Raw genomic sequence first — 25,499 nt, forward strand, 5'->3', positions numbered from 1 at the left:
TTTGTTGAATTAAAATGCAGCTTAATTTAATGAATATATTTTCAATGAGAAATATTTTCAAATCAAGATACCCAATCCAAAATTAGAAACTATGTCATTTCCTCCAGGGTCAAAAGTGTTAAAGGTTGTGGGAGTAATGGTTTATCATTGTCCTAAGGGCTGGTAAGAGAGCTGTGTTCTGAATTCCCACCTGATAATAATGCCATCCAAGAGAAGGAGATGAACTGGAAGAAATATAAAGTGGCCTGAAAGAGAAAAAATTCTTGTTTCTTTGTAATGCTCTCCAAAAACAAATCCATAGGCCATCAGCTAATCAAATCCTTATCCCATTCAAGAAAAATCTTCAACATAAATCCTCTGGATATGGTGCAGCAGTTGAAAAAAAGTAGATATGTTAAGCAATACTATTTTTGAAGAAAATGTAGAACATATCTGAGGACTTACTACATTCAGAATAGGACTGGATCAGGCTGCTTAAAATTTCTCTCTTGCTGATGAAAGCCAAATACAGTAATTCTTCCTCTGTGTCATGGGCACCACATTGGATTGAATATTATCTATTATTAAATGTTTAGGAGATAATACATAAACCTATGGTTATTATATGTGATATCATTACTTTTGTTGAGAGTGTTATGGCAGGGAAAAGTAGCAAACACAAAAAACAGCAGCAAGCCTGGAAGAAAAATCAGAGGAAAAGAGACAAAATGTCCCTTCAAATATTTGTGTCCTTGGGTTATGCTATTTCCTTGTCCCAAAAAATCCTTTACTCTGCTTTATGCTTCTCTGAGATGCACTGTATCATGAAGCAATGCATTTGTTGTATATCTAATAACAAAGACTTGGTTTATGACTACCGAAAAACCTCTCAGGATCTCTGGTTCAGAGACAGTCTTAAAACACTCAGAGTACAGGGAAGAATTAGGCTTTTCCCAAAGTACAGTTGAGGACAGAATATTATTTTAAAACATCTCCAGAAGAGGTGATAGCAGCTCCATTTCATGTATTAGCCTAGGCTGGAACACTTAGGAATTGATTTATATGGTTTGAATTCTTTTGACATCCTGAAGAAATTCCAACTTGTACCATCCAGCAGCCCACAAAATATTTCTGTCTTGGGGTTGCCTTGAGGTGAAAGCACTCACCTTGAGGACTCAAGAGACAGAAAGCAGGATTCGTGAGCTGGAATTCCTGTTAGGAGGACTTTTCTTGTATTAAACTTTCAGTAGCCATGGGTGAAATGTGTATGCTGAAGTTAAATTAAAGATTCAGTGGTTCACAGAAAAGTGATTAAATATTAATTAAGCAGAAGACAGATGGAGAGAACTTCTGCGAGCTAAGTATGACTGTCACCTGGTGTGAGGTCACATTTGTAAGGAGGAAAACTTAACTTCTTCTTCAAGTCTGAATGTCCTAGAGCCTTATTACTTTTTCAGATGTTGATTCCTTGGAACAGTAGCACTATATAAAGAACAAAAACACATCATTACGTATTTTCTGAAAAAAATTCTGTAAGACAGAAGCAGGTTTGGGTGGCAAATTCCAGGAAATTTTGAAAAATAAGGACTGCAATTTGAACACTGTTATGGAGTGGCTTTACCTGACTTATCTTAAAATTTCTCTGTGGGCTGAGATTCTGACTTGATATTGAGCATGATTCAACTTTATGGACCCACCTGGCTATTCCTGGTCTTCAGCTGACCCTTACCATCATCACCCTCATTGCTCTTGCTCAGCTTTTTTTGTTGGATGTGGTGGAATGGTGTCCTTCCAACCCTGCATTCTCCTGGCAGCTCCTAACTCACTGCTCTCCTCGCTGTAGCTGCTCCTACAGCACCCCAGCAGAAAGCTCAGGGTCCAGACTGCATTGTGTAATCTTTGCAGGTAGTACAATAAACTCCATAGAAAAGAAAATAACACTAAAATAATTTCAATAACAGATTTTGCTTATAAAATCACATATTTGAAATATTGAATTGAGAACAGGTTGTTTGACATATGCAGAAAATCTTTCTTGGATTCCTCTTGTAGGTGCAGTGAAACCAGTTCAGCCCTCAGAGGAACACCAACGAGGTAGAACTTTATGTGATTGAAAAGTGTGCTGTTGTGTGCTTGTCTCCTTGGTATGTCTGGAAAGAATAACTTTTTCACAGAAGGCTTAATCATGTTGGCTTGTCATCTACAAGAAGACAGCTGAAAGTAAAAATTAGATTTTTGACCTAGAGTGTCTTAGCCCATATGCAAAAATATGTATATGCAAAGAGATATTTTAAAAAGTGAATTCAATTTATCAATGTATGTTACTTCTTTAATTCATAAAACAAACAAAACCTGTCTCTTTCTGCCCACCCTGCCCCCAAAATTTTAAAAATGTAAACCCAACCCTATGATAAATTAAAGTGGAGAAAACAATTATATTCCTAATCAAAATAATGTCCCTCATTTATCAACATAGCATTTTTGTCTGTTACTGTGCCAGGCATACATTCAAGTAGTCATTAGTGACTCTGAAAACATGTGATTGAAACTACCCTAAGGTCAGCCACAAAAAAAAAATGGAGAATAAAATTTAGAAAAGAACCAAAATCCAACTTCAGAGCTTCTTAGCAAACTGCCCCTTGCCCTACTTGTCATCTTAGTTTTTCTAATGCTATGTAGAAGTAAAGATACAACAGACCACAGTCAAAGATTTTTGCCTTTGGTTTTCACATGCTTCTAAATTTAAATTGCTTACTATAGTTAAAACTGGAATGAAAATCATATACATCCTGACATCTCATGTGCTCCTGTAATGTTTTGGCCTTCATTCAATTTAATGGTCTGTTCCAGGATTTCATTATTTCAGTCACTGTCATGAGCTGAAACAAATCTAAATGACTGGTTTGAGGTTAGGTTCATTTGATACATTAAATAATCATGGTTTTGATGTGATTGATGTCAGGGTCAAGAATGAGACCTTCAGCACAGCAGGTACTCAATGACCATTACCTTCTCTCAAGTTCCCCACCCTACAGCTGAAGGATGCTTTTGTTTCTTTGGGGTTCATTACTGATGTTATTATCATAAAGATAATGCTTGCTACAGGAATACTGCTCATTCTTGACACAAATATCTTTTTTTTACAAACAAAGAAACCTTTTTTTTTTCTCAAACTGAAATCAAATAGAACATTCCACTAAGGTGCAAATCAAGGCAGGAAAAGGCATTTCACGCAATCATAGAATCACAGAATTGTTTTTATTGGAACAGACCTTTAAAGATCATTTAATCCCAAAACCCCTTGCCACAGACACCTTCCACGAGACCATGTTGCTCAGAGCCCCATTCAACCTGGTGTTGAGCATTTCCAGGGATAGAGCATCCATAACTTCTCTGGGTAACCTATGCCGCTACCTTGCCACCCTCATGGCCAAAAATTTTGGACATATTAGTTTTGAAAGTCTCTTCTAATTCATATGCTTGAAGAAGGTACAGAACAGCCACAATGTATTCCTAGTATTTCCACATATGTAAAATACCCCAAGTACCGAGCAAGAATTAAAACTTAAAAATAGTTACAACTATTCACAGCTGCAAGTTCTTAGTTTAAATCCAGCTAAAAATGTGCACTGATAATTTTGACAATTATAAAAGTCTGCCATATACTTGTTAGAACCTGAATAGTAAAGTCAAACTGGACTAGTGCTTGTCCAAGTTAAAGCTATTTCCCCAACTGATGTCATGTTAAATCCTGTCACTGAAAGTTCATTATAAGCAGTGTGAGCAGAGGTGTAAGAGTGAAGGTAGAACAGGCATCTTCCTTGTAATCCTAATCATGACAAAAGCACCCCTTGCAAAATATTTCCTCACGTTAATTTATTTTTTTGAAGAAAATTTGATCATAACCTAGAGGGAGAGACTTGTCTTTGATTCAGACCATGAAAGGCATTAATACTGGTTCAAAGAAAAATGCGATTGTAAAGTAATAATGAAATAAGAATAATATAGTGCATTCACTAAAAAAATAGACACAGATTTATGAGATATTGCAATTCATTAAAAAAAAACCCCAAAAACCTCAAACCAAAACTAGATACAGTATTTCTTTCAGCAGTAGTAAAAATGAGATACTTTAATAAAAGACCACCAGGTAGTGAATAGATCACTGCAGATAATCGATTTCACCTGAAGTTGAGACAGAACCCTTTTCTTTTTTAAAAAAACAAATAAGATGTGTTCCAATATCTAATAAACCCAATGCTATGAGACAGTTTTTCAAAAAGTGTTGTTCAAAAACATGCATAAACAAAATGACTGAGATTTATACAACATAAATTCTAAAGCACACCAAAGTTGCAACTTAAAATTTACTATGTGTCAATTTTTCTCTGCTCTGACAATATGGTGGCAGATATTTAGATGCTTAAATTTCCTGAAAGAAACTTATATCCCTGCTTAAGCAAACAGAGTTATTTATTCCTCAGATCTTCCATTTAACAAAAATAATACGCTTTTATGACTATGCTGTTCATTTAATGGGTAGAATAATAAAATATGAATGTGCTTCTCTTTTATCTGTTCTTTGATGCAAAGTTAGACATCCACAATGTAGACTGTAGTGAAAATGCAAATGATTTAGGATTAACTTATACTCTGGTTGTTATGGAAACTACATAAAAATGTACCATTCTATAAACTATAAAGTATTAACACTCCACTAGGAACTTTTGCAGAGTGGTGATTATTTATTAGAAAAACATTAAAGAACAAAATTCTTCATCTCAAAGAAAAGAAACTCAAGAACTCACTTGTAAGGTTGGCACTCTCCACATTTTTTACCAATACCACAAAATTATAATTAATTATTAATCATCTTCAAAGAAGTTGCAAGTATGATTACTATTTCATATCAGAATAAGTTGTGAATAGTTTCTCTGTCTATGGTCTAAACCTTTCATCTTACACCTCTACGTTTTCTATAAAATTCATAGTGAGAATCAAACCATTGGTAAATATTACCCATGGCAAACTGCTTCTCTGCCATGGATGGAACACAGGTACTTCTAAATCACATCTTTGGATATGACAGCTCAGATCTGATAGGCACTTCTCTCAGTAGGTTGTGATGCTGCTATCCATCTTTTTTTCTGAATAAAATCATAACCAAAATTTTTCAAATAGATGAAGGATGCAAGACTTCTGACAGTGTTTCTGAGAAATGTGCCCTTAACAGTGAGATGTAGTGTAGACTGAACTTTAAACTTTCTCACTGCGAAACTGAATACTTGCATCTCTGACATTCAGAGGATATGAGCAGAAAAAGGGATTATTTCCCAGCTCTCCTGGAGAAGGAGTCTTTATCGTAGTTTCTTCTCAGAACTGCTTGCACATTAAAGAGAGAATATGCTTGACAAAGTAAATGCAAGTGAATTTATAAATATATAAAGGCCTATTTTCTGTATGCATAGCAGCCCAGACCACACAACCAACTTCAATGGGGCAGCTAGAGATAGGCGTGAGGATGTTACAAGAGAAGCTTTCCTTTACAGCAGGACAGTCTGAACACATTCAATAACGTGCTCCGTTGTCCATCTACATTGATGTAAACTGAAGTGCCTGCACATCTTTAAAAATATAAAGCATTTTCGTTTTGCGACAGATTCCCCTAGGCACACCTGTGGCTGAAATGTTTTTCTTTTGGAAAATGAGACAATAAAGCTGAAACAAGAAATCATTGATTACATACATTTAAAGCTCTTAGGATATCTATTCTGTTTCTACTAACATTGGTGATCAAAAGCTAAGACATGCAGGTATTTCTTAATTCAATATTTCTGGAATTTTGAATATGCTGAAAGGAAAATCAGTCTTGTGCTGTACACGTCTACCAAGTCAGCTCATTCTCCATTTCCTACCTTCATTTTGGGTAAAATATCCACTGTCAGTTTAAAGTATGAAACAGCTAAGAAAGTGACACAAAGTATCATCAATAAAATAATGAAAAATCATCACTTACACTATTACAACTCTTATTATATGAAGACTGAGTCTACGGAATATGTGTTTAAATTGGCACTTATGATGCAGTAGTATCAGAAAAGTGACCACTCTAACAAAACTCTTCTCTCATGGACATTGTGAAGCCAGGACTTGACATTTGAAAATAAATAGGAATGGAAAATTTTGACTGATGATTGCCTGGCACTGTAACTTACTTCTCATTGAAACATGAACAGTTTCACAAAAATCACATATGTGCTCTTTTAATTGAGAAACTCATGCTGAATTACTGATGATTGTGATAGCTTGACTATCTAAGTTATGATGTTGTATAAAATTTCCAGAGTGAAGTAAGAACATTACTGTATATTTTTTGTTCTTGTGTCACTAATCATTAATTTAATTTTGCTAGTCCATATGTCATATATATATGGAAAGACCCAAATTAATGGAAATTCCTCAAAATGATCTAGATGTGAAAAGACATGAATAATTACAATTTAACAAGATTACAAAGAAATAGTATGAGACCACATGAAAAAAAAATGAAGGTCAATGGAATTATCATATTGTCTTGTGTAAGTAGCCTCATAGTTTAATAAACAGCTAAATTTAAGTAATTCACATAAAAAGATTGCAATCTTGTAGATTCTTAAAAAGAAATGTAAGTTTTTTAGCAATAACATGATATAGGTTACCTAAATACACTCAACAAGAATTCATCAATGACCTGAACAAGGATATTTCTTATGGGAAGTTAGTTATAGCCAGCTAGAAATAAACATGGAGAGCCCAATACTGGGGAAAAAAGCTTCGAGAGTGAGTAAAAGTGAGAATGTTTGCATAAGATGAATAAACCATGTAGTGCATCCTCAGAGTATCACCAATATCAGGAATTAACTCCCACTAAAAGAAGATAAATATAATTTTACCATTACGTGTGAGAGCCTTCAAAGGCTGTACAAGGATTGTCTGGGAACATATAGCTTTGTAAATAGCTGTAGGTTTGTTACATAGATATGAAATGCTGCAGATAAGGATGTGATAGGCACAATAGACAATAACAGAATCACGGAGTAGTCTGAGTTAGAGGGACCCAGTAGGATCATGGAATTCAACTCTTAAGTGGATGGCCCATACAGGGATTGGATTGATTAAACCTGCAATCTTGGCATTATTAAAACCATGCTCTGACTAACTGAGCTAACCTTGAGGTCAGCATTTTCTTTTATTTTGGCTTTGGAGGCAGGGATAATTTAGATAGGGCCAGAGGAAGATTCTGAAACATTTTAGAGTACCAAAATTATCATGTCTCTGCAACAGCAAAGAAGATTATCTTGATTTAGAATTGTTTCAACTTTCACTTCTTCCATATTTACATGCAGGTCTCCAAAGATATGATAAAATGAGTATCCTGGGCTAATCCAGTTATGAATATTTGTTAGATGGCCACTTCAGTATATTAAAGGAAATCAAAAGCAGTGAAACTTCTTAAGGCTATGTCAGCAGCATCCCCTGTAGTTTCATTTATATCAAAATGAGGATAGAACAAAGTATCAGAAAATAAAGGCAAATTTATTTTGCCTACTTTAGGGTGATCACAATTGTGGCTGGGAAGTTTTCTGCATAGACATTTGAAACCTGTGGGATTCTAGTAAAAAATAAATACTGAGAGGTACAGCAAGGCTATTTTGCATTGAAGTTTGGAAATGTGGGTTTTAAACTGATTATAGACAAAGGATTAATAATAAGAAACTTCTATGTTGCTCTTGGACCAGTCATAAAAATAAAAATGTAATGTTGATTACATAACTAATGTTAGTAAAGTGCTAAAAGTGAACATGATATTAAAGAAAACTTTGATAGTCTCCTTCCATTTACAACAAAAACTTAGCAACTAACAATGATAAATTAATGTTCTGATGGTGATTATAAATACTTTCCTTAGGTTTTTTGGCACATTTTTGACCATTTGTAATTCCAGTAATTGGGAAGGTTAAAGGCTGTTAGGGACATTTTGTGTTAAAAGTGATGTTTGCATCCCTAATTTTAAATCATTAACTCATGTAATTAGCTTTTTTTTCTTATAAACTACATTTTCATTTTTTCATACTCTTCTGCCTCTGTTGTGTCTGGACAAATATATAGAAACACAGGGAAAGAGGAACAGAACAGGTAATTTGACATATTTTTCTATTGATCTGAAAAATATTCTGTGTTAAAATGATGGTATTTTGAAAGGAAAGTCTAATTTTCTCCTAACTTTATATCTATTGGTTCATAGCTCTTTTGTTTTTACATAACATTTACTTTTGACAATGTTATTACATTTTTCATAGCATGTCAGCATCTTTATATGTCAGATGATTTAAACCCATTTAATTATTATATCTTCTTAGTGACTGGCTGACTATACATTTAGGAATATATTTGCCATAATATAATATTACATAAATGGTGGAAAGATTTACCAGCAGATAAAAAGCTGTTTAGTTTCAGGCCAATTGAATCATTTTGACTTTTTACACATTGAACTCAGAAGGCAAAAAAATATGTAAGCAGTTATTGTCACTGCAGGATCTGTTAGTTTAGTGAAATTACCCCAGGGATGAGTGAGATGGAGGAATTTTAAATTGCATGAGTCTTCAGTGCAGAGATATAATAGTCCTAAAGGGACAAAATCCTTCTCAGGTACTCTTCAAAGTCCTTCCTGGTCACCATCTCCATGCAGAGAAAATGAGAAGATAACATTCTTCTCCACAGTACATCATAAGGTCTTAATGCAACAACCATAGTGAAAACAGTTCTGGCCAGAGAGAACTAAGATGGATCTAGAGGATGCATGAAGAATAGGTCATCAAAAATGATCGGACACTGAACATCCAATGTCCTCCTGCTTAGTCCTGGGGGGTAAATATGTTTATAAAACAAAATATCTTAAGTCTCTAAGAATTTACATTCAAAATTGAGCTCAGAAGAAAAACAGTTGACCTAAAATGGTAAAATGGACTAAAGAACATAAGCCAGCACTGTGCCCAGTGGCCAAGAAGCCCAATTGCATCCTGGTTTTTATCAAGAAGAGCATGGCCAGCAGGACCAGGGCAGGGATTGTCCCTCTGTACTTGGCACTGGTGAGGCCACACTTCAAGTTCTGTGTCCCAGTTTTGTACCCTCAAGTCAGGAATGACACCAGGATGCTGGAGCATGGCCAGAGAAGGGCAACGTGAAGGGTCTAGGGAATAAATCCTGTGAGGAGTGACTGAAGGAGCTGGGGTTTTTACAGTGGAGAGAAGGCACAGAGGAGGCCTTACTCTTCTTTCCAATATTTTAGTAATTCAATGAAAAACTTACCCTTCACTTGTGCTTAGTGCTCTGGAATTCCAACAAATATTCATATAAATCTGTCCAACTGCAGGTATAAACAATATTTTTTTTGGGGGGGAGTGAGTTATGTGTTCATCAAGTCATTAGTGCAACCACAAACTAAAAAAAAAACTGTCTAGCTCTTCTGAAAACAATCTAAGGAGATTTTAATAGCCATTGCAGCATAAAATGGAATATTAACAAATGTCAGCACTGGGAATTAAAGCAAGTCCCAGCTAATTTTAAGTCTTCTCATGAGGAATGTAACCTAGCCTGAAGAAATTAATCATATTTCTAGGTAAAAAGTTAGGTTCGATGCTACCATTTAGATTTTATAAATCAAAAATTAACATCTTCAAGCACAAGAGAAAATTAATTCATGATCATTAATTCATAAATGATAATTATAAGCAGAGGTCCTTAGCTATACACCGTACATATACATATACATATACATATACATATACATATACATATACATATATACACGCATAGATACATACACACACACACACATATATATACATACATGTACATATATACATACATACATACATACATACATACATATATATATATATATATACATATATATATATATATATATATATATATATATATATATGTAAATCCCAGGCATCTTTTCTGAGCATTTTTGCATTCTCTTTTGCTTCTTTAATTTCTTTTTTGCTTCCCTGGGGACCAAGAACGTGTAAGGGATGAAAGAGTAGAGCTTTGGGTTTTTAGGCATACCAAAGTACATACATGCATGATTTTGATCAGATCTGACTAAAAGTGCTGTAATTCAAACTAATGAAATTTTGTATGCATCCCTGAACAAATTTTAAAGGAACAAAACCCAGAGGGACGGTTTCTAATAGAAGTGCTGACAGGGCCTTATGAACGAGCATCATTATTTCAAATATATTAAGCAAATACCTTTAATCAACAGCTGAATGGTAGCATGCTGTGATAATTATTTCTGGTTGATGATGAGAACACTGATTGCAATTTCCTCATTAACTTACTTTTTCCCCCATTTCCATAAGTTTTTCTCTCTACATACTTTCTTAATTCTACAATTGATATCATATTAATGTTGCAGTACTTTTTAGTCACAAAATCTGTTAAGGCTCATATGTCGACCACATATATTAATGAGCCATAACATTTTTTTCCAAACAGGGCATATTCTCACATTAAAAAAAAAAAAGTTTCATGTCAAGCCATGGTGTGTTGCTCTGTATTTGTTATGGTTATGGTAGTTCTCTGAATTAATCCTCTGGCCATTCTTTTGAAGGAATGCTTAGAAGCAGGACAAATAAATTAAATAACCTTTCACTCTAGAAGAGTATGCAGTGTATTTAAACACAAAGAGTTTCTGTTGTGAGCTTAGGGAGTTTTTGTTCATTGAGTAGGTTTTGGCTCTTTGAATCATTTTTATTAATTTTTTAAGAAGAATGAAAGAAAAGGAAATTTTAAAAAAAAGAGATTTTTTTTTCTACTTCAAATTTATGTCAGAGTCCCTTAGAGAGAGAGAAGAGATGGATTAGGGAGGAGACAGTTGCCTCAAATCTCATCATTGTAATTTAATATTTTCACTAACACCTTTAGTGTAATCTCTGTTAGGAGTAAGGAACTGCATAAATTATTTGCATGAATATTTTTGAATCCTAATTATTATATATTCTTTTTACATAGCAAGAAAATATATTAGAGGGAAAAAAAAGCTATAATCTAAGCAGAAGTATTTAGGATATCCTGTAGTATGTTACTAATGTAACTGTGGTTACTTAAGCCCCAGTTTCTATCTCAAAAGTTGCATTTACTACTTGGATAAGGCAGAAAATTATTTTGCTTATTGAAAAGGGAATTTTGGATATTATACAGGGAATTCTTCAATGTCCTTCTGAGAGTAAACAATTTATGTTCATGTTTCAATTTTAAAACTGGATAGCCAGAAGAACTAACTCAAGAACCCAAAAAAACCTTGGAGGCAATATGTACAAAAAGAAAGGAGAAAAGCCCTGTGTTTGGCTCCTTTAGAATGAGTGCTACACATGCTACATATTTAATTAATTTAGGGGAAAAGTTACTTTAAGCCAAAATACAGACTGTGCTTTGTTTTGCAAAGTTTGAGTTCTACCATACTTTCTTACATATGCTTAGCTCTAGACATCTTTCCCAAAGTTCAAGTAATCTTTCAAAAATAAAAACATTTTGAATTTAAGTATCTTGCAACCAAGTTTATAACAATTTGATTGGCCAAAACTATTCCAACCTCAGCATGGACCTCAGGAACATCCTATGGAAAACAACCAGATTTCCTTTATATTATTTTGATTGCACTTCAACAAAATCTTTAACTTCTATAGATGCTTTTTGCTATTTAACATCACATAAACATCTCACCTAACTTTTTTATAGTTTTGCACCTATTTTTAATTCTTAAGCCTCTTTTGTGTATTCTGCCTATGCTTGCATTATTATTACTAATATTTTCATACATTACTGGAATGTGCAGGATTCTCAGAAAATATTAGAATTTTACCAGTTGAAAAATGTATACCAGTAAACAGTCTTATGTCCTAAGAACTTAAGCCATATCCTGTAAAATCATTTGGATTCTTCCTAGTAACTCACTTGATTTTGAATTTTGCTTTAATAATGAATTTACCGACACATTCTCCTGTATTTAGATGGTTGTTTGTTTTAAAGGTGAAGAAGGAAATGAACTGTGATAATCCCAAGATCAACCAGTAACTGAGGAATCTGGCATATGAGAAATTCATATTCAAATCTTTCAGAATCATCCTGGAGTTGTCATTAGAAAACGAGTTTTAGGCTATTTTTAGCTAATACACTTTTTACATTTTGTCACAGAGCATGAGTATATTTTGAAATCTTCCCATCTTGCAGTGGAATAATGTATCTCAAAAATCAATATTTTAAATTTTTTTTTCTGGTTGTGTCTTTATAGGGACATAGAGGAAAGGCACAAATGCAAATACAGTTTTCTGTATACCAAATAAAATGTAGAAATATTACTCTAACAAACAGGCTGGAATATTTTTCCTAAATAATATTTAGAAATTTTATTAGATTTTGACAATAGAGAGTGTCAACATAAAATGGACTGCAAAAGGTGACTTTAATAGTAACCAAGGTGAGAAATAACAATATATTACATGCAAATTTGACTATCTGGCCAAAAAGAAGAGGCTATGATAACATGCATGCAGTCCTGCATGCTGGACCAAGACAATGTGATCCATAAAATAAGAAAGGGAATCTCACTGAGTGAACGAAATTCCAATAATTTTCTGGAGTTCCCTATACTGTCTTCTCATGAGAAATTCATATGTCTTGCTATCATGGCTTTAAATTTTCTCAGCTACCTTAAATTAGCACTAGTTTTTTTTAGTCTAGGAGAAACAGCTTCAGGTCTGCACATTTGACAAGTACCTTTGCTTGCTTCTGTGTGGAGTTCCTCTCCTTAAACAAGAACTTTTAGAAGTTTCTGAGAGTCAAGCCTTTTCTAGAATATCCAAAAAGATACTTCCCAAGGGTGACTGAATATAATACAGAATGAACTACAGAAATAAAAGACAGGAAGACCCCTCACTAATTTTTGAGAGTATGGCAAAAACAAAGATTACAGAAGCTCGTTGGATTAAAAAAAAAGTTGGACACTTTTAAACCCTTTCTATAATACACATCTATTTTTCTATACCTCAGTATTTTCCACTTTATAATGAAAATCATCATTCAAGTGTTCCTCTGAGATTCAAACTTGTGAAGTAATTTCTTTTTCAAAGTTGGAACAATCACTAAAGGAAAAAGCTTTCCTTATGGGTATTGTAATTCCCACTCCTTGCCCAACCTTCCCCAGGCCTTTTTTTTTTTTTAAGACTGTCTAAAAATTCCTTAACTGTCCTTAGTGCATAGTAAACTATATACTTGTATTTATGACATAAAGGAATGGTGCCTGATTTTTTTGGCAGACTTTGGATCTTTGTAGAGTGCCTGAAGTTATCATTACAATAGAAGTGATTTTTTCTTAAAATGCATCTTAATAAAAACCAAATCTTAATATTTGAAAAGTAAATTTGGTTGTAATTAATGTGAATACACAAATGCCTAGAAATATAAATTCCAGAAAATCTTTAAATATGTAGGATGCATTACTTCTTCAACAGCTGAAGTATCAGTAGCTGATGTAGAGCAGGAAAGTGGTTATACAAGAATTAATCTATGCTGTATACTGGATTAATTGGAAAAACAAAAATGTTAACAAATCATTCTGCAATCTCTGTATATATTTGGCTAGAAATGTAACAAATAACAAATGAACATAGGAATATGAAGATCTTTTGGTACAATACAGTGCATTATGGTAAGCATGGCTGGCAATATGACTCTGAAAGCTCTTAAATTACCTGGAAATGAGCATGGAAAGACAATTTGTAACACACTGCCATTCTTTTGGTTCAGTGGAGGCAATCTGTGAAAACACAGCCTGTCAAAATACCACAAATAAGCTGGTACTTAACCTTTCTGTGATGCTGTTAACAGAGTTGGCTGTTAATTAGTTATTTGTCTTCACATAAAGATATTTGGAGGGTAGACCTGCTCTTCTCTGCTTTTCAATTTCAGACTGGAGTCTGACATTGACCTAGGACTGTAATTCCAGCCCAGAGTAATTCTAGCACACCTTAGTAGGATAGTAGTCTTTCCACATTTATTTTGTCTACTTTTTTCCTATTGAAAGAGTCCCACTCTTACCAATTACCCAGAGTTTGACAGGGGGTCAAGACCTTCCTGATTAGCTGACAAAAACCTGTAAACTACCCTGACCTGTTTATTTCCCTTTAGGCCAACACTTTGCTCTCCCATTCTTTAGCTGCAGTGACCACAAATAGGACTATCACATATCTTATGTTTTGAAAAGGTGAAATGGAATTTGAAGTGTGATACTTTCTTGCAGCTCTACCCTTGATGATGTGTTGCCAGTTATTTATTCATAAATCAAGCTGTGATAGGAAAAGGAAAGGATCAGTTACAGCACAAGTGACATGGGAGCAGCAAAAAGCCTGCAGTAATTCAGATCATCATACATTAATGGCATAGGAAAAGTAGTCCTACACAACCATATTTTGTCTTGCTTCTGGCCTAGGCAATCTTCAGCTTGTATGGATTATATTCTGAATGAAACGTGAGAGTTTTTTTTTCAGGTCACTGTGAACTAAAAGAAATAATCTTGATTTTTTTTTTTTTTTTTATTACATGATTATCTCTGTGACTACTGGAGACTACTAACTTGGAGCATGGTAATACATAGAGTACTAAAGAGACAGACATTCTAGATACCAACATTCAGAGAAGTATCTTTAGAGTAGAGTCAGACCATATTCACTAAAATTTTCTGCTGGCTTGAAAACTTTACTGACTCCTCCAGTCCAGATTTTCTTTCAATTGGTATGTAGAAATTTTATGACTGACAATAGTATTCTTGTTAGAATTGTCGTGAACAATTAATATTATCAAGGTGACAGGTTTTTTCTACAAAACTACGCTCATCTAATTCTAAAAGATTAGATACATGGGTATTTCAAAATAGTATTTGTATGTACCCTTTATTTTCTGAAAGGAAATAGAAGCAATAGGAAAATAATTCTCCAGAGAAAATGTTTCATTAGATTTGCACTGGGCAATAATTTTTATTACATTCAAAATGTTTATAAGGACAAAAAAAAGAATATAGTTAATTGAGGAAAATATTCTCTTGATAGATTTATTAATGTTCTAACAGTCCAAACAAAATACAATGTACAGTTATTATATGTGAGGTTATAGTAATACACTTACCACTCAAATTATCTAATGTTACTGATACCTTGTTAATAACAATAAACATTGCTATACATGAACTTCCGACTGCTTCTGAATTCCAGATGATATCTGTTTAACTCTTATTTTTCAAATTCTTAAAACTAGTTTAACCTGATTCATAAAAATGCTCTCCTGAAGTGACCAGTGTGATCTGCGTTTTCTGCTTAAGTCTGTTTTCTTCTAAACTAAGTTTTCTCTCTAGGATCATGAATCACAAGAAGCAGAATAATGACTTCTTAATACTGGCTGTTAATTGATAGTAGCTGTTGTAGCACAAAACTACATTAAGTTAAACTAAAGTAAAAACAAATCTAGGCAATAATATGTGCCCATTAGACAGTTGTTCTTACAACTAAAATCAGATCAATCATTATATGTCTAGTCAAGTCCCAAAACTTTACTGTACCAACATAATCTTTGTGGGTGTTTACTAATGATGGCAAATACTATTTTCCTTGTCAAAATGCAATATGGCTAAAAGTGTCCTTGTACATTTTCCACCAATGCATTCTTGTCTGACGATCACATTGTGAGTGATTTTCTTTCCTATGCTGCATCCCATGAACAGCGTTCATCATGTTGACTGGAATTGTCTTCTGCAGTTGCCATAGAAATTTTTCTCACACTTATCCTTCTAAAGTTCTCTCCAGTCATTTGATAAGTCCTTTAAAGTCTCAGTTTTTAGACCACTAATTTGATGATGCATCAGGTAATATCCTAGTGGCAATTCCTACTGGATTGACAAGAACAGATGTTGCAAAGTTTCAACCTGATTTATGGTGATCTATCCTGCAAACACTCCAGTGGTTTTAAGTTGGTACTGAGAAACCTTTTATTCTGCAAGCAATGTTAAAATACAATTTCTCAATGAACTTGTCAACACGAACAACATAGTGTTATGTCATATACTAGAATAAAATTTTCAATAAACTCACGTTTTTCTTGGAAAAGATTTATACCTCTCATTCAAGTCTTCTGGAGAATAGATAAAAGTCTGTTAATTTAATTCCTGGAAGCATAACTTGTTATTGCTTCAGCATTCAAAACAATAATAAGTAGAATGATGTCTACAACATGTAACCCTGTCAGATCCAGGTCAGACCGAGGTGAACAGCTTGCAGTAAGTGCAAGAGTTAATCCTGCAGGTCATAAGATCAGGTACAGCTTTAAGTAACTGTATCCAGAATTGATTTTTGTATACAGCAGCATCTGAACTTCTGGATTTAGTCTAAACATTTCTTTTCCTCTCAGTTGTGCAGCACATGGTGAATGAATTTTCACAATTTGCACACTATACAACACCAACACTTGGTGTTTCTTGTTTAAATAAAAAAACATCCATACTTGGGAAATTGCAGTCTGATCACATTTCAGTTAGTTACCTGAATAAAGTGAAAAGCTAAACTTTTTTATTTTCTCCATGGGCAGGCATGATCTAGAATCCTGTGTGTAGATGTTGGAGTTCAGTGCAATGATTTATGAAAAATTACCCTGGAAGATCTTAAAAACAAATGAAAAAGTAAAATACTGGTATTTATGTTAAGTAAATGCACAATGATTAGGGGGATCTTCCAGAAATGTGAACATAACATGAGAGTAACATTTTCTGCAAGCCATCTTTGTGACAACAGCTTTTCCTGGCATGGACAAAAAGGGAAATACAGAAATAAAAAAGGTAGTTCTTATACTCAGTAGCTCTTCCTTGTTGGTCGTCACTCATGCTTTCTTCCTCTTTGACAGTGCTTTTGAGAGCCCCACATACAAAAAAAAATTCAGTAGAACACCAAATGCAAGAACCCCAAATAGAAATGTGGAGAGATACAAGTACAATATCAGTTGACTGAAAAAGAAAAATTTAAAATAAAATAAAATGAGATTAAACTAGATTTCTGATTTGATATATTTATTGATGGTATCATGTACAGGATAGAATAATATTGCTTAAATATTATAAAATTAGAATAAATAATGAAAATATTATTTTCATTATTTCAATGTGGGGTTTTTGGGTTTTCTTGTGGGTTTTTTAGCTTCTGTAGGTTTTTAGGATTTTTTTTTGTTTTGGTTTGGTTTTTTTTCTCTAATGAAAAACTCCAAAACAACCTAAAGGTAGACCAAACCCAAAAATCAGTTACTTGCTTTCATTTACAGAAAATAACATTGACATTGGTATTTATGAGGAGCTATCATTTTTTTTTACTTATACTTTATAGACTATATTTAAAAAATACAGTAGAAGAGCATAATATAAAAGTAACCCCACCTTTGAGGATTCAATGCTGTACGTCAAACTCTTTCGAAAAATGTACAGTAGGAGCTCTTTTTGAAGACAACTCTACCTTAAATATTACAGCAAGTGTCATTAAAACTTGTGTCTGAGTAATAGTTCTCTAACAGCATACAAAATTGATGTTGTTTTGCATAAATATTATTTCTGAAGTATTATAAAGAACTGCACAAATGCAATAAAAGTGAGCAGAAATACCACAGAGATGAAACATAGATTTTTAAAAGCAAACATAAAGTTAAGAGAAAGAAAAGGGCAACAGATGAATCTTAGCCAAGACACAGAGAAATAGATCGTTGCATTTCCTTATAAAATAACAGAGATTCAGATAGGATCATGAGAATATCATAAAACCCCAGAAAGAAAGACGGATACCATAGCAACTTATACAATCTCCCACCAAACTTGGAAGTGAAATTAATTGTTTCAAACTGGGCTTTTGATTAAGATTTATCTTTATTGAACATGAAGAATAGGAAAGTCACCTGAGAGATTATATTCTTCAGGCAAGAAATTAATGACTTTAAGACAGCAAGAAATTTCAAGAGCTCATTGCCCTACTGAGCACCAAATTCTATTCAATGTGCCTGAAAAGTATTTGGTTTTAGTTAAGATGAATAGTGAATAATTTTTAAATTTTCCAGAGTCTAGTTATTTGTTCTAGTCTGGAGCAAAGACATTCCCAATTTAACAGCTTTCCTCTACAGTACTGTGCAGACCCTGTGCAGTTGCTACACACCCTGCTGACAATATGATTATATATGTTCAACACTGGCAATTAAAAGTGTGGTTTCCACTGGCACCCCAGGGAATGGTATGTGAATTCATGGTGATACTCCCAGAGTCAAAGGAATTCTCTTGTTAAAGGTGATTTAAATTGTTTTCATTGTCTGTCAAACAATGACAGCCCCCCAGCCAATTCAAAAGCCAATTCAATTAGTTTCCTTCCACTTATGGTCTACCAAAAAATCACAGCGTAGTTAAAAGCCTTATCCATCAGACAGATCAGTTGTAGCTGAGCTATTTAATATCTATGGGACATAAAGCCTTTTTTTTTCTGAGTTGAGCTCCTGCGTCATAAATGTGTAAGTTATTTTAAACAAAAATGCTACAGAAAAGCAGTTTCCCAAATAAACGACTAGATAGTCCTGGGTTTCAGGAATCTCAAACAATAATTTTTCTCATAGAAAAATCTTATTTATAAGGTTGTTCTTAAAAACAAAATAAGAAACTTATTCTTTTCCCCCAGGTTGTGTGGGCTTTATGGTTGATTCTGGGGGTTTTGTCCTCTGTTGTACTTATTTTGAGAACAATAAGAACCCGACCTACTTTTAACTAACACATTGAAATGTACAGATGTATATGTGTGCCTATGAATAGCTCAGAAATAATTTGTAAATAATAGGGCAACAGGACAGATAAAAACATGCTTAGAATATCTGTGCTCAGCCAACTGTCTCATATACAGTTAAGTATATGGATATATTTGATAAGAAATGTTGGTTGTATTATGAATGGGATAGTAATTAGTAAAAGGCATTTCCTTTCTTAAAAACATTGTCTTTGCAGTGTTGACTTCAAATAGGAAGCAATCTCAAAGATGTAAATATAATAAAGCATGATGAGTCATGTAATGTGCCACTCATTCTTGTCTCTCAGGAGAGATCATGCGTTAAATCCTTGGGGCCTTGTCTGATCTGTTGCTCAATTTACCTTATTTGCTCTAAATTATTCTGCTATTCATATATCTTGAAGTCTTTTCTTGCACATTTTTTCCGGTATCTTGCCCTTCATCCCCTGTCTTTCAAAGGGTGATGGGACTGAACTGCTAAGTACTGTTTAATAATGTGAGTGGATTGCTACTGTTAACAATCATTACTTTCTTTACTTTGGGCATTAAAAGCTGTGACCAGGCAAGACAGTCGGGGATTATATGAAATTAATGCAAATGATAGGACAAAATATATTTCTAATTCACCATTGGGCCCTATTGAAAGATAATTGCTACAAATTTACAGAAATCCTAGTTGACAGTAACAAATCTTAGTTGTGGAGCTTTTTTAAAGACCAAATAATAAAAAGGCAGTGCTTTGCTAGCAAAGCCAAAGGTGACCATTCAAAAAAAAAAATTACTTACAGTTTTTTGTTTTTTTTTAATAGCATAGGCCAAACTTTGAGGACACTTACATTACTCAGACTGGAAAGTTTTTACTGCTTAAGACATTATTCTCTGAGAGGTTTTATGAGAAGTAGTGAAATGCAACTCAGCTTAAAAGGGAAATGGAACTACATTGATAAGAAAATTTTCAGGTATAGGTTTGCATAAATTACATATTTGACTGACTATTAGGAGACCTTAACAATGAAGGATAGCTTATATGGCACTGTAAATATTGAATTCCGGGTAAAAAACTTTTTAAAAAGTAGTTTGTTGTCCAGTGAGATAACAGAATTTAATCAGGGATCATGACAGCTATAGGTGTAAAGGGCTGCACACACCCAAGTCATGAAGTGATCATTACAGCTACTGAAAGCTTATTTTATGAAGTCCTAAATCTGGAAAACTTTACCAAGGTGAGTTACCTTTAAAACTTGAGCAATGTTATTGAATTCAGTGACACAGTCCATATTAGTAAAACTCAGATTTATTGTAAATATTCATAAAATGAAGCTGAAGTTTTCACAAGAAAGAGTGGACAGGATTAAAAAGGAAAAAAAACCCAAAAAAAACATGGAAGGAGAAATTGCAATAAGACAAACATAAATAATCCATAATTTCAGTTCAAAATCCATGACAAATATAGATCAGAGAATGGTGAAAAATAATTTGAAATTAAATGCTCTGTAGCAATGCAAAAAGTGACACATTCAGAAATATATTACACCTAACATTAAATATAGGGGAGGAACTGTTTGAAGACCGTCCTTTATTTCAGGCTCGCAAAGGTTGAAAGGCAAGGTGGTAACCAGCTAAACTGTGAAATATTTTTTGACTTATACCTCACAATTCAGGGTAATGAATAAATTTGATTAAGCTAAATATTAACAAGAGCAATAGCCAAGCAATATATTTAAATTTTCAAAGAGTGATGCAATTTAAATTTGCCACAAAATTAAAACTGACAAAATATTATATTTTTATTGTGAATGCTTATTTTACATTTTCATTCACAATATGCTAATAAAAAAGAACATGATTCTGTATAAAGAAGGTGTCTTCTATATAGACAAAAATATCCTTAAAACACTTATACTTTTGGGATCTTTCAATAGCAAGATATTACGCAAGATATGACAATAAATCTTACTGGGGATCAGAATAAGAACACTTACATATAACATAATTTTCTGGTCTGGTATACCAAGTTGTGGTTCTGACTGAGAAGAATGAGCCATATTTTTGAAATATCTCTTGATCTCAGTTAATCATTCACACTGGCTGGCTATACAATGTTTCATAATTTACAGACTGTGCAGAGAAAAAGATGCTTGTTTCATTTCTCGAGGTACATAATGGATGAGAACTGAAATGATTCAGGTGAATGGACACTAGAAGGATGCTATTCTGTTGTAATGTATTACTGTTACCCTGCTAGTAATAGAACAGGAACAATGTCCCATTGTCCAAAGCTGAAATTTAAGCTTTAGTAAAATTCATCAAGTATATCAAGTGCTTCCAATAAAAGCACACATGAGGTAGTTAATTTCTATTGACCAACATAAATCAGACTGGAAGTGCAGCTTTGTGCCTGTGAATGAAGTTTTGGTTCACAGCATCCTACCACAGCTTGATTTTTTAAAGTCACTATTTAATCTGTATTAAAAATATTAAACACAACAACAGAAAATTCAAAGCTTTCTGAACTGTCTAACTGAAAATATCCTTGGCTGTAAAAATATTTTCAGAATACAGATGGATTGTCTCTATGTTGCTTTAATATTTCATCCTTTCTGAATTGAGTTTGGCACAAGTTATGAAAGATGGGTTGTGGGGATTTTTTTCTCACCATTTTGAATATTATTATTTTGTTTTTCTATTGTTGCAGAGTTCAGTATTTCTATCCTTCAGTGGAATTATTCCATGTTAAAATTAAGTAAGTCAGTGAAAGGAAGGAATTGTAGAGTCATGTGGATGCCCTCAGCCACACTGAATACTGAATACTTTGAACAGCCTCTGCATTTTCACTGTGATTTCTGGATTAAGGACCTACTACACTGAACTACAAAAGTCAAATTCTGTCCTGCAGATATCAAATGTAACACTTTTATTCTGAATATCTAAATAATAAGAGGAGTTAGACAGAATGTCTTTTTTGTTAAAAGTACTTAATGCTTGCAATGTGTTTATGATTTGGAGGTCCCTTTCCTGTTCAGCCTCCCACCTGAGGATCCTCTGTTTTGCTGTCAACTATGCCAGTTTGATCCTGCCCTTCTGGCATCAGAATTGGTTCAAATAATTTGGGGAAATAATATGAGAAAAATGAATAAGCAAAAGCAACATTGTGATGAATTATATCTGTATCTCTGTACATAATTTAGAAATAGTCTTGAATGCATCAGTAAAGGTATTTTGGGAGTTTTTTGTAATTTTATATAGCCAGGGAAATTACAATTTTTGCACTCGATTACAGGGCTAAATCTGTATTTGAACTCAGTTACTAAGAAAAGACATTGACTAGAGAAAATCTAAACTCTTCAGAAGGCTACACAATGGAAAGAGAGGAGATCAAAATTTGTTTTGGAGGTAAGCAAAAAAATAGGTGATACAGCACTATAATAAAAAAATGCCTTCACAGTGAGTAAGAAAGAGGGGACAAGAATCAGCATAAGAAAACATAGATTAGAGGCATTCTAGAGAATTCAGGGTAAAACCTGGCCCAGAAAAACAAAAAAAAATTAAAAAGACACAAATGAAAAAGTGGAAAAGAGCTGGGGTTGAGAAGCTTCAACTTAGTTCTGTAAAAAATTGCTGCATCCCTCTCATCAACTGAATTTAATAGTAATGCAGTATTGGTTATGAGGACCTAATGTCCATAAATGAACATTTGGACAAACTGACCAAACAATAGCATCAGAAGGACAAGGTTCTACAAACTATTAATTACAAATATCATGTTTGTTATCATTCACAAGAGATTTGTCTCTGTGTCTAGGATGAAAAGCAAGATAAAAGAGCTGTGGCTTAATTAGGGCATGAATTTATTAGCTTAGCTCTTGTGGGGACTCTTGCAATAAATTGCACAGGGCATATCAAAACACATTCCTTAATTGTTTTCACATAGTAAAGTTATATCATCACCTGTCCTTTCTCCCTTATATCCTATCCATATTTCTTTTACTCATACCAAATTCTACAGGAGGATGCTTTGTAAGGATAGTGCAGAAGGCAATTTTCTGCAAAGAATTACAGCTGTACTGATTACTGAGGAGTGGAAACAGCCTTGCCTGTCCAATGAGGATGGGGATTATAAGAGTGGGTTTGCTGATCTAGAGTAAGTTGGAATGGGAGTTTGCAGGTTGTGCTGAGGAAGGGACATGTGGTCGTGCAAGGGACAGACAGAGTTAGGCAGCTGTGTGAAAAATAGGCTGGGGTTAACTGGTCATGTGGAAAGAACCTTGCAGAGAAAAAGAGGGAAGTAGTCAGTGCTGTGTGGAGCTGCCTGAGAGAAGTCCACTGAGAGAAGGCATGAGAAATTTTTAAGCTAATGAGGGAGTGGTGATGGTGCCAGTCGTGTCTGTCTCTACAATTGCAATGCAACTCCTTCCCATTTTTATGGAAGTGATAAAAGGCAAAGGAAGGTGGATTCACTCTTGTTACTCCAAACAGCATAATTAAACTCATTTCTCAGTTTTGGGGTATTCCTTGATCTCTGTCCATTTCCTACTCTGATTAATCACACATTAGAGCATCTGCAGAACTGAAAAATGCTTTGGACTCTTGCTTCAAATAAGCCCTCAGATAAGATCTGCTGCCTGGTACCTCTTCGTATTTCAAATTAACTTTTCAGATACCATAATAATTTCCTTCCAAATTCAATCATGCTCATCCCTGAATAACCCATGTATTGAAAATTATATTTGTGGTGGATGTCCATTAATCCTCTGCTGCTAATAACTAAAATGTTATCTGGCCTTGTCAACCCTGGAGATAACTTACCATATCCTTTTTGAAAAATGTAGCCCCTGGGAACAGCTAGCACTAAGAAAAAATGTCCCTGACCTGTCTTTTTTTTTTTTCTCTTTTTTTTTTTTTTTTTTTTTTCCCAATGTAGTTTATACTTATTGAGTCTTTAAAAATCTCTCAGTAACCCTGCAATGAAATCACAGTTTCAGGAGTCTGCCTTAGTAAATGGATTGTGGTGTACTCCTGAAGAGTCTTAGGACAGCTGGAGACACAGAGCAAGTGGCCAGGTGTCCCCTGTAGGGCAGAGCATTGCCCCTCCAGATCCAGACACCAGCCAGCATGACTTGGTGTCTTCTTCTCTTTGCAATGGTGTGTCATTCCTTCAGCTCAGCACTTGCAAACTGAAAGTAGAGGGTTGTCATCATTGGGCCCTGTGAGCACTGCTGTGTATACATCTTGTTTCACTCAAAGGGTTACAAAAAAACCCAGTGGAGTATTCAGCCTCCATACAAGAAATAAACAATCTCTGTGTTAGAGGTTACTAAATATTAGGGCACCATTCAAAATGCTATAAGACACCAATTTGAATTTCCTGGTGTACTACTCGTAAAATGAAATCTTGAATGAACAAAAAATGCTACTTCTGTTGACAAATTATAATAACAGTGTTAGACATGAAGTATTTTTCAAAGAGGCAATTACCTACAACATGTAACCACCCCACCCCCCGACTTTCACATGTCCTTTATTATCCCTTTACAGTGTTCAAATGGCTGCTGATCTGACTTTATTGATCATCTTCACAGAACACATCTTTTGAGGTTCAATCAACCATAAATAAGAAAATGGTGACTTTGTTTACTGTAATGATTAAAACAAACAGAATTTGGACAGACTTTTAAAAGAAGAATTGGCAGCTTTCTTTCTCTTAAGCTTTGCATGTACCTGTGCTGTAGATAAATTGTATTTATGCTAAATGTATTAGAGAAAGAAAACCTGAGTGACCAACCTTTCATTTCTAGCTGATTTAATGTCTTTGGTATTAAAGTGGACTCTGGCAAGGTTATATATTTGTGGAGGCTTTTTAATAAATGGTCCTTATATTTGACCTCATAAATTGATCCTTAATGTCTAATGGGTTACCAGTTTATTGCTTTTTAAGTGAGATTTAGTTTGCTCTTAACATACATTTCCCCTCTCTCCTTTTGTTCAGAAATACAAGGCCCAGTTGTCAGCTTGGTGTTCATATTGAAATGGGTTGTCTGCTCTTCACCTCTCTAGGAACCATCAAGAAAATGCAAATGTTGATGAGAAATTATTTTACTTTTTAGAAATTAGCTGCTTCCATTAAATTAAACCAACATCCTAGTCATTGCTTCCATTTAAGTGACCCCTCTGTGCTGATCTGTAGAGATTTCACATCTAGATTCATCTTTTGTTGGTACAGAGAGACCAATACTCTACAGAATATCTATTTTAATAATGCCTGTATTTTTCATTATTTAACATTTCCCTTGTTAATTTTTTACACGATTAAGTTAACTAGATGCATGTTCTCAGGAACCCAAGTCAATGTTGCAGAACAGACTTTCATAATACTCTTTTATGTTTTTTCAGGAATTGATGTAAAATAACTAATAAGAAATTATATCATTTGACCTGGAAGAACACAACACTATTTCCACAGTGGCTGATGGTATTGTCACCAGTGCAAATCTCTATTACCTGTAAAAGTTTATGGTTTTCTTGGATAACTTTTATTTTCTATTGTTTTATTGTATTCCTCTTCTGTCTGATCTGTGCAGCAGTATCGTCTTCCTTGGGTTCCTCTGAGTAAGATGCCTTAGGCATGAA

The sequence above is a fragment of the Cinclus cinclus genome, chromosome 1 (assembly GCF_963662255.1).
Source record: "Cinclus cinclus chromosome 1, bCinCin1.1, whole genome shotgun sequence".
NCBI classification, from domain to species: domain Eukaryota; kingdom Metazoa; phylum Chordata; class Aves; order Passeriformes; family Cinclidae; genus Cinclus; species Cinclus cinclus.